This window comes from Ananas comosus, linkage group 10 (assembly GCF_001540865.1).
Source record: "Ananas comosus cultivar F153 linkage group 10, ASM154086v1, whole genome shotgun sequence".
In the NCBI taxonomy this organism is placed as follows: Eukaryota; Viridiplantae; Streptophyta; class Magnoliopsida; order Poales; family Bromeliaceae; genus Ananas; species Ananas comosus.
This window is the reverse complement of record NC_033630.1, coordinates 11,104,003-11,115,572: the sequence shown is the minus strand read 5'-3', so window position 1 is coordinate 11,115,572 and position 11,570 is coordinate 11,104,003. Positions and strand designations below refer to the sequence as shown.

The 11,570-nt window shown below is 33.9% G+C and overlaps 2 long non-coding RNA genes across 2 annotated transcripts; both read right to left on the bottom strand.

Moving 5' to 3' along the window:
* Positions 5,404 to 7,467, bottom strand: LOC109716750. Its single transcript, XR_002218032.1, has 3 exons — positions 6,690 to 7,467; positions 6,517 to 6,602; positions 5,404 to 5,561 (listed from the first exon to the last, which is right to left on the bottom strand). It is a non-coding gene; the product is annotated as an uncharacterized LOC109716750 (long non-coding RNA).
* LOC109716479 lies at positions 8,698 to 10,811 on the bottom strand. The gene is made up of 3 exons (XR_002217932.1): positions 10,594 to 10,811; positions 9,706 to 9,864; positions 8,698 to 8,938 (listed from the first exon to the last, which is right to left on the bottom strand). It is a non-coding gene; the product is annotated as an uncharacterized LOC109716479 (long non-coding RNA).

Genomic DNA, 11,570 nt, shown 5'->3' with positions numbered 1-11,570 from the left:
CGGTAGGGGTGGGACGTGGGCTCGGCGACGGCGACGGAGACGTGGGCTCGGCCGGCAGGGGGCGGGATGTGGGCTCGGCGACGGCGACGGAGACGACGGTGGGGGTGGGCTCGGCGGCGGCGGCGGGGAAGAGGAGGAGGGGGTCGTCGGCGCGCGGGGTCGAGGTCGTGGGCGCGGCCGAAGAAGTCGATGAGGGGCGGCGCGGGGCCGGAGCGGGAGGAAGAAGAAGAAGAAGAAGAGGGAAAAAAATAAAAAAAAAAAGCTCCAGCAGGAGGAAAAAGAAGAAGAAAAAGAAAAAGAGAAAAAAAAATTGCTCCTGCAGGAAGAAGAAGAAGAAGAAGAGCCCGCCTAGCGGTGCTCCGGCGGCGCGCCCGCCTGGCCTTCGCTATTTTTTTTTGGCGAAAAAAAAAGAACGAGAGAACGAAGAGGAGAGAGAAAGAGGAAAGAGAAAAAATAATAAGGGTATTTTGGTCAGTTTGCTGAAAAAGCGGACCGAATTTGCAAAAACGAAAAAGGTGACCCGGTTTTGCAAAAGTCCAAAATAAGTGGATTTTTTATGCAAAAAGGCCAAAAAATATTAACTTTTTGAAACAGTTTTTTTTTAATTTCTAGATTGCATAAAAAATTAGTATTTTTGTTTTTATTAAAAAATTTAAAAAATAATAATACTAATTTTTGATAAAATTTGAAAAAAAAAGTTTTCAAAAAGTTAATTTTCTTTAGAACCAAACAGGCAAAAAACTTTTTAAAAAATTCATAAAAAACTTTTATCTCATAAAACTTTTTTTCACACTTCTGTGGAACCACATAGCTCCTTAGGTACAAGTGTGAGAAACTCATTTTAAACTTGCCTCCAAAACAATTCATGGTGTTTTATGATTGTTAAAGCATTTGGGCCCTTGATAATGTATGATTAGTTAAATTTACTATTAATTTTTTTAAACATTTTTAGTACATTTTATATGCATTTATGTTTCAATGATTTGTTTGCCAGCTATGTGACGCCCCAATAATCCCACATCAGATAGAAAATAGAATATAATGGGCAACATAAGGATAAAAAACTCTAATACTAATAACCATGATTAAATACGGTAGTCCCAATGAGTTATTAGTACTAGTGTGAGATGGATTTGACATCGCTTAATTTGTCAGCTGGAAGTTAAATAGATCTGACATCTATGATTGAAGGAAGGATTAATTGCATACAAGTCTACGCAAATATAGTGAATTGCAAATATATCTTTGTAAAGTTCAACTTTTATAAGTTATCCATACAAAAGTCCTAATATTTTGGTAAAGTATTTAATCTGTGGTTAACTAAACTTTTCTAATAGATTCTAACGGTAGAAACATATCTGAAAACATTAAGACTTTTGTAGGGATAACTTTTGAAAATTGAACGTTATAAGCATATATTTACAATTCATTATGTTTGCGAGGAACAGTATGCAATTAATCATTGAAAGAAAATATAAAGATCAGAGATTCTAGTACTAACAACTGGCTAAAACATTTTGGAAAACATGCAACTATACCGGAATTTGCTCTTTCTCTTTGCTGTCGATCTCCTCTTCCATGCTTTTGCCTACCACAAGAAGGGAAAGCCATAGCAAACCAAATGTACATGACAATGTGGATGCCATAGGATCAAGATTGTGACAAACTCCAATGGGCAATGGCAATGGAGCCTCTCTGCCTCTCTTTAAGTATGTACACGAGAATGTTACAACCCAACAATTTTTATTTCAAATTTCATATGGTATTTATGAGGTTATTAAATGTGCATATCTTTAGTTATAGTAGAAGATATATGTGCATATCTTTGGTATTATTAACAGTAGGGCTGGAATTGGGCCGGGTTCGGGTCGGGTCGGGTCATACTATACCCAAACCCGGTTTAAAAAATTTTAGGTTTTGAATCGGGCTTCTACCCAATTTTTCTTTTAAAATCCAAAGCCCAATACCCATCGGGCTTTATTGATGCCCACTTTATTCATTTGTCACATAGCCCATATATATTTTTATTTTGTTTTAAATTAAAATAAAAGTATTAGAGTCCGGCTAGTATGCTATCGGTAGCACAGAGCGCTCCGTGCTACCAAGTTGTTTTCGATGATGCGGCTTCCAAATCGACGATCGGCTCTGTTAGACTTGATCTACACTATTGAAAGTATTTGGAAACTAAATTTTAGATTTTTTCGACATCATTTGACTAGTGATCAAAAGATCTCAAAATTGACAATTTTAATGGCCGATGTGGTGTGTTTGTGAGTTTAACGGTGTAAAACAATCCAAATGCTAGGAAAATTTTATAGAAATTTTTTTTCACTATTTAAAGTAAGATCAGTGTATCTGATCTTGAATTTAAATCTTTTATCATCATTTTTTATGATATTTTTATTTTCAGCCGTTCAATTTTAGACTACTTGTTTGATAGGTAAATGATATCGAAAAATTATGAAATTTAGTTTCTAAATACTTTCAATAGTGTAGATCAAGTCTAACGGAGCCGATCGTCGATTTGGAAGCCGCATCATCGAAAACAACTTGGTAGCACGGAGCGCTCCGTGCTACCGATAGTATAGTAGCCTAGTTCTATATAATTGTATATAATAATATTATTTATAATATATCCTTGTATCGGAACTGGATATTTAGTTACATATATTAATACATCTGTGACGTCCCAACTTCTAAGGGGGTCATTCATCTTAGGGCTACTTCCGTCCTATCACGTTTAATTCTTTTAACTTCTTGGGCCTTACTATTACCAAAAATATTTAAGTAGGATTAAGAGTTTAGCTCTATTATATTTTATATATAGGACTATCTGGGATCTCACATAAATAAAGACAATTTTACTTTGGCATGACTTTATAGGCTAATAGAATAAATGTTACATTTTTCTAGCGTACTATGGATATAGCGCATGTGAATTAATGAATCCTCTCTGATCACTTTGCGACACTGGGCTTACAAATTAATTAGGAGGCCAAAATTATTTCAGAGAATCAGATTTGACAAGTTAAAGCATGGTTAATTATTAGATGCTGGAACAAGGAATCTAAAAATAGGATCTTCTTGTGAATATAATGATTGATAAAGTGAGAAAGCTACAAAAGAAAATAAAAGTTTAATTTGAGGAGAGGGGAGATAACTGAGTTGCTGAAAATCGATTCCTTCGGTTTAATGAAAAAAGCGATAAAATGAATTAAGAAGATATAAGAGTGGACAAAGACACAAGTCTTATTCCAAATTGCTTTTTTTTTTTTAAAACCATGAATTCTGATAAAATTTTGAAATTTCATGACAAGTTGGTATGATTTGGATAAAGAAACACACTTAAACGAGCAAACACTTAACAAACAAATACGTAAATAGATAAACACCAAAATATATATTTAGGCTAGAATACTCTTGAGAGTATTACATTATTTTTACCGAGGAGTTATTTTCGAAGATGGAGCATTTGATTGACTATTAAGCCAGATAGAAATGATCCAGAGCCTTTAAAATATCTAAAAATTCAAATTTCTTTATTTTTTGTACTTATTATTAAGTGCATCAAAACATTATGAAAGTAAAGTGTGTTATATAACGCACGTGCAGAAACACAAACATCTATCTAACTACATTAAAGGAGGGTTTGGGGGGACCACAGGGTGACACGTGTCCCTCCAAACCCCCTTTTCTCTCTCTCTCTCTCTCTCTCTCTCTCTCTCTATATATATATATATATCAAAATATAAAATTTTGATACTTTCAAATTTTAAAGTTTTAAATTTCTAATTTTATATTTTTTATTTAAATTTTAAATTTCAATTTTTACTTATAATATTTATTTCTAAATTTTAAGCTTTTTAAACTTCAAAATTTTAAAGTTTTAATTTTCTAATTTTATATTTAAATTTTAAATTTTAATTTTTACTTATATTATTTATTTCTAAATTTGAAGCTTCAAAGTTTAAAATTTTAAATCTCTAAACTCTATGAAATTAATTAATTAATTAAATTTATTAATAATTAGTTTTATATAATATAATTAATTAATTTTATTAATAATACACATAATAAATTGCATAATAAAATCTAATTTGATAGATGAAATTTAAATCACATAAAATTTCATTGTATTAAAAAAATACGGAATTTAAGTTTCAGGAGTAAAATTTTAAAAATATAGTGTATGTGTGTATATATAATTAATTTTATTAAACAATATCTTCTACAATTTTATTTTCCTTCTATTTATTGATTTTTTTAAAATTATTTTGATAGATTTATCTCAAATCCTTTTCATATAATTTTTTATAAAATAAACTATTGTATAAATTTACTTTGCGCATATACCAATTTTAATGACTTTTATTTAAATAGATTTAACTATTACATCATTTTTATATAACTTTTATTTAATTAATAATTAGACTTATAAAACTATATAAAAATATTAAAAAAATAAAATTTATTGTCAAAATTTTTTTAGATCCGCAGCATCGCGTGGGTATTTCACTAGTAATAAATAAAAACAAAGCACTGGCCGAATGAGTGAAAAAAAAGGGGGAGATCCAGATATTGACCAAATCACATAAAGCTAAAGGTTTATTTAGGTCCCTGTAAAAATGACCCGAAAATAATTTTCGGTTCAAAAAACTATATTCGATCGCGGTTCTTGAGTCCATCGCCACTTTATCTAGAGTGGTCGTGGACCACTTTGTTTCTTTCCTTTTTTTTTTTCTGAACCGGCTATACACCATATAAAATATTATATATCATATTATATTATAAATATATAACATAATATAATATTATTTTTAATATATAATTTTTAATAAAAAGANTAAAATTATTTTGATAGATTTATCTCAAATCCTTTTCATATAATTTTTTATAAAATAAATTATTGTATAAATTTACTTTGCGCATATACCAATTTTAATGACTTTTATTTAAATAGATTTAACTATTAAATTATTTTTATATAACTTTTATTTAATTAATAATTAGATTTATAAAACTATATAAAAATATTAAAAAAAACTAAAATTTATTATAAAAATATTTTTATATCCGCAGCATCACGCGGGTATTTTACTAGTAAATATACAAAAGTACTTTCTTACCTTCTTATCTTGACGGAATATATTTTTTCTATTAAATATTTTATATCATTTTGGCGTGTTAATATTATTTTCACGCCGCAGATTGCTCGTTTTTCCGGGCACGCTAACAGACCCGCCGTATACATAGAAATTTTTCCTGTATACGAAGCGATAGCTGTATCTATATCTGTAATCATACAATATTACAACCAGTAGTATAGAGCTGCTAAGAAAAATATATATATAAATAACATTGGTTCAACATATATACATAGTATGATGATACAAAAACACTCGCTCCAACGAGATACTAACATCAGTATGTATAAGAATCCAAAAACTATCACTACCTGTAGCTGGTATATCTCTATATTAGCAGCAACACTGAAGGGATCTAACTCACGACTCTCTTTCCATGATCTGTATCGGCAACAACAGCAGTTGAAGAAGAAGGCTCTGCAAAAAGGGGTCACCAACTGGGTGTGAGAACTGCTGCAAAAAGTAGTCTTCAGTGGGTACCGCTATCGACCTCAATGGCTCACCCACTAAGTCTACAGAAGATATGCTCAATGATAGTAAAGAAACTGGAACAATCTATAGTTATATGCTACTTTACTATCATGATCCAATACTAACTATCTGTAGAAAAAATGCAATCTCTGACCCAATCTCGCTAGAGACTGTGAACACACCCGTCCCGCCTGTTGAAGCTACACTAACTACCTCCATGCTAGGCCGTCGTGGAGAGCAAATCCAAACAGGACAAAACCGACAACAACACAAACGCACAAAGCTCGACTTCGGAGCGGCACTCGTGGGCGCTACCCAGCCGAGTATGCAAGCGTATCTCTGTCGAGCTGAATCAAGCTCTCACAGGCTATAATCAAAATAGAAGGGTCTAACTGGTTTAACAACCATAATTTACGTGCCCTCGGCACAATCCGATGCAAAAACAGAAATCTGGATCCACCGTCAACCACAACGGCACTCGACAGTCCGGAATAGCCTATACACTACTATAAAAATAATCTGAGCATCCCAGCACAAGTGTAAATTTATTCTACACTATTCTGGATATCCACCGCCACAAACTACGTCGATACAAACAAACTACGGCTTGTAGAGCTAAATCTGGTAGCTTCAGAAAATGACAGTGCAGAATTGATAGTTTTCTCCTGGTAGCTTCAGAAAATAACGGTGCAGAATTGATAGTTTTCTCCTAAGTCAATTTTCAAGTCCAACATGTATAATTAGAACTAATATTTTAAGCTCCAAATTCAGATATCAAAAAACATACAAATCAATGAGTTTGAGCTAATTAACATAATATACAAAGACTAATAATACATACTGACAACAACTAGACTTAGAAGGAAATCCGCAGAATCCGGTAAGCATAACATTAACCCACCTCTAGCGCGAGTCTGACACGGTTGGGAAGTCGCTGGAAAGCCCTACCAAGCATAGTTTCAACCAGCCACGACACTCTCTAAGGATCTAAATACAAGAACACAAAAAATTACATCAATACCCTCAAATTCAGCACTTAAGCTAAAATCCTTCCAATTCCAATGTTAAACTCACCTTCCAATCCATAATTTAGGTAAAGAAAAGTCCCAAAACTAGTGGAGGATGATGGAATAATATTCTCAGGTCGAAATTCCAGCTTCCTCCAAGAATTGATCCAAGAAACCATAAAAATTTCAATTTCAGCTCAATTGTACCAATAGCTCAGAAAAATAGCAAATTCACCATACAAATCTCAATCAAATGCTGTCAAAAAGGACTCCACAAAAACTCCAAGAAGTCTACTAACCACCAAACCAAGCTTCGCAGCAATCGGAGCTTCCTACGTCGCACACGAGCTAAAATGCCAAAGGTTGCTGCTGGAAACTGCTAGAACTGCAATCCTCAAGGTGTCATTGGGTAATTTGGAGTATTTGAGGGATTAAAGTGCAAATTCGAGGATTCACTGTGAAAGAGGGTGAAAAACCATCTCAGGGGGTCGATCCCTTACTTTTATAAAGAGGTGGAATGGTCTGATAAGCCCCAAGAACAAGAAACACTAACTTGCTATCCCTATAGAACTCTGCACTTTAGGGCGCCCGAAACCCACTTCTGGGCGTCCGAAACTTTCAGGTCAATACAGCACTCCTTTGTTGGTTCCTCTGCTTGTGGTATGTTGCGCCCATAACCTGGTCCGGCGGACATTACCTACCACTAGACACGTGTCAAAACCCACACTAAACACCTGGTAAACATTCGGGCTCATATCTAGGTGTCCGGAACACAGGATCCGAATTGGCTTTCAGTTCAGTTCAGTTTAGCACTCAAGATCTGGGCGACCTAAACCATGTTTTGGGCGCCCGAAACTGGCAAAACTCCAGTTTTGCTTATTTAAGTGCACCAAGTCTATTTCTGCATCCATTTCGTACAAAAATAACTCCGACTCAGTCCGATACTCTTTAGATGTGTCGACCAGTCGCTAATACTGTAGCCAATTCGATACAAATTCCTCGGGACACTACAATTATTTTCTAAGATTAATATTTAAAAATTATTTCGATTCTATCTACTAATATTTAATTGTTATATTAAATTTTTATTTGATTATATTCAATAATCAAATTTAAATATCTATCTGAAGTTTAATTTTATTTGGCTTAAAATTTTTATTTCATCTAAAATTAAGAATTAACATTCAATTATATAAATTAAATTTAAATTTATAAAATTTTAAACTAAAATTAAAATTTGAGTTTAAATTGTGAATTAAATATAATTTTGGATATGAAATTTGAATTAATAGTTAAAAAAAATTAACTAAATTGGATCAAAGTTAAATTTTTAATTTTGATACTTTGTGACACCCCAATAGTCCTACATTGGTGGGAATAGGGTTGTCATTGGGTTTATAAGAGACTTAGACACTAATAATAATAACTGGGTTTAAGCATTTTGGGCTGGTGGTTGGGCCCAATGAGTTATTGTTGTTAGTGGGCTGGGTCGTTACATTTGGTATCAAAGCCAGTTCACCAGCCAGAAATGTGTGGTGAGTCTCGGCTGAGTCAGGGTCTGGATGACAGGCTAGCGAGACGAGTCTCACATCGTTGGCTGTGTGTGTGATTGGACTAACGAGGACGTCAGGGCCCGGGGGGAGTCTGTGACACCCCAATAGTCCCACATTAGATGGGAATGGGGTTGTCATTGGGTTTATAGAGACTTAGACACTAGTAATAATAACTGGATTTAAGCATTTTGGGCCGGTGGTTGGGCCCAACGAGTTATTATTGCTAGTGGGCTGGGTCGTTACATACTTTTAGTTTAAAATATTTATTTAAGTTTTGGATTTGTTAGGAATCAAAAAATTAAGCTAGATATTCAATATATATATAGAAAAAATAATGTCACGTCCCGCTATCGCCAATTTGGTCGATTCGGGTCCGTACACAGACGCCGAACGGATAGCATCTCCCCTATCCGTCCAAGGCTCAACAACAACGAGTACATGTATAAAGAAATATACAATTTCCAGGATAACATTTCAATATACATGGTTTGCACGAGGGCAAGCAACAAGAACGAGTGAAAGTAAGCTAGCTAATTAAACATGCATTCATTGTATTTTTGAAAACTTTACACCAAACTGTAAAGCTGAATAACTATCACATTTAGTTATTTACATGCTCATTTATACATTCTTTTACATGTTTCTTTAACATTAAATATATACAACATGAAACCAAAATAGATGTATAACTATACTCTGGAGTCCACTAGCTAAGATGCCGGGCTCTTGCCGTGATCCTCGACCGCTCCGCTCGCACTAGGATCTGCATGGTTAGTGGTGTGAGAACTACTAAAAGTTTCCAGTGGGTTCGGCCGTCGACCTCACCGACTCACCCACTAGGTCTATTCGTGCATATGTAGGCAAGAAAAGAGAGTAGATAGTAACCAGCTATAACATGTAACTACTACAATGTCTGTACAAAGCTGAAAGAAACAATATATAACATCTGAAATTTATGTATGCACGCTGCTAATAACCATTACCCAATCAAACTGGTTAACCATTTGGTTAACTATAACTCACCACAAAGTCCCTAATATCGGGGAGAATTCCGCTATAACCCGACGGGACCGTCTACTGGGGAGAATTCCGCTACCAACACAGTTGATGACAACTTCGAAGCTCCTCGCTCAAGGAGGAGCGACCTTCCTCGAGCATCATACTAATGTGAGTATGATCTGATCCTCATATAGAGGGTCTAATGACTGACAATATGCCACACTTAACTAGTTCTTTATGCTAGTTTTTACAATTTCAATCTCAATGCTAACTAATTCTCTAGTTATAATGTCACCAGATTCACTATTGTCATAGTCCACAGTAAATTCACACATTCATAGGGTTCTATGTTCATATTTTATTATTCACATACTCTCTATGTTGGCATAAACTCAAATGTTCATCTAATAATCACATAATGACATTTTTCCTATAATGCATGAATACAATATAATTCAAATATATATGTATGCTGAACAAGGCGACATAGACATAAAGAGAGATCCGAAGATTTCGGATAGCACCACCCACCTGTAGGGATGCCGAAATGTTAGAACCAACGTCTCGAAGTCTATAAGCACCTAGTCCTTGCGACTCGATGCCAATGAAGCTAGAACGAAGCGTTTCTTAATTAGCACGTCGTAGGTCCGTCGGAATATCAATTTGAACTTCCGAGCACGTCCAACTTTCCTTCATTAAGGAATAAAAGAGATTAAGCTTAAATCATATTCATATCCTTACTACTTGCGCATCAAACCTAAGCTTAGATATATGCTATCAACATAGTCTAGTTTCTAAGCTTCTCATAATAACTTTAGGGTTCTAGAACTTATACAAACAACCCTCAATCAAGGTAAATACACATCAATCCTAGTAATTGTATCACCACCTCTGCCATAGGATCTACTTCAACTTAAGCCATAGCTCATTTGCACACCATAGAACATACAATTTACTATAGGTTCATCAATGGCCGCATCAACCCTAGGAGTTAATTTACTCATCACTCAACCCTTATATAGTAATTAGAGCCATTCTAATTCAGAAATTAAAGCTAATTGAACCCAGGTTTCATTCCTAACCATTATATATACATCTATATGTATATACATACATACATACATACATACACACATAGAGCTAGTTCTATAAGGTTCTTCATGATGTTTAGAATTTCAGCACCTAAGAAATTCTTTGCTCAACTCCTTTACATAGCAAGGAACATCCTTTAAACCAGGTTTAGGATTAATCTATTTCAGATTTTACTCTAACCATTCCTTCATATGTACATATATATATACATATGTGTAGTTTTGTATAGTTTCAAGGCTTCTATAAGCTAATACAAGCTTTAATCACCTAGAAACCAGCTTCAAAGCACCCAATACTATTCAAATCAGGAATAGACATCAAGCTTACCCGGATTTGAAACTTCCCAAAGGGATTTCTCAGCTCCAATCTTCACTTCTCAGCTCAAAGTTCCATGAACACCAAAATCTGCCCACCAAAATCACTAAGCTTCAATCCCTAGCTTAGAGAGAGAAAGAGGGAGAAAGAGATGAGAACAAGAGAGAGAGGGAGGGGTCCTGGTCGTGGCTTAGCTGGTGGGTAGGCTAGGTTTAAGGATAAGCTCAAAAAATTTCAATTAATCCCCCTAAAAAAGCTAGGACTGCAGTTTTCAAAACAGTCCCTGTAGCTTTTACAAAAGAGTTCCTGCAGCTTTTGTGCAAAATCTGCATTGGCAACACTTATTTTCAAGATGATTTCGCATTTCCACTTTGTTCCAACCCCTTTAAACTCTTCTAAACTTATAATTAGCTACCCTCACACGACCAATTTAGCTCGGGGACTAACTAAGTTATATTCTCGTATTACTTTAATCACTTTGATCAAAGTTAGCCTTATAGTTGGAGATTTGATATATTACAAATAGAACTATATTATTTTTGTTGTTGGAAACAATTTGATTTTGAATTAGGATACGACTGTTCTAATAAAATATAATAGATGAATTTATTTTTTAAGAAATTAAATTTTATTATATATTTTTAATATATAAGATGCAGAAATTTGTTTTGATTTTAAATAACTATTAAAATAGTTATTGACAGACCTATTTTTTAGTTAAAAAAGATAACGTATTTTACTTGCAGAGACAAAAAAAAAAATTGCTTGTCCAATTTTTGCCAATCGGAGGATATCTTACTGCAGAATATTATTCACACTACAAACACACGAAGAATCAATATCTTTCAATTAAATAACTAAAAATAATTAAATTTAAAAAGTAGAATGATTTAAAATAAAGCATATAACTCAACTTTAAATTTTAAGTTTAGTTCATAATTTCAAATGTGAATCTATATTTCAATTTCAAATTTGAAATCTGTAACGTA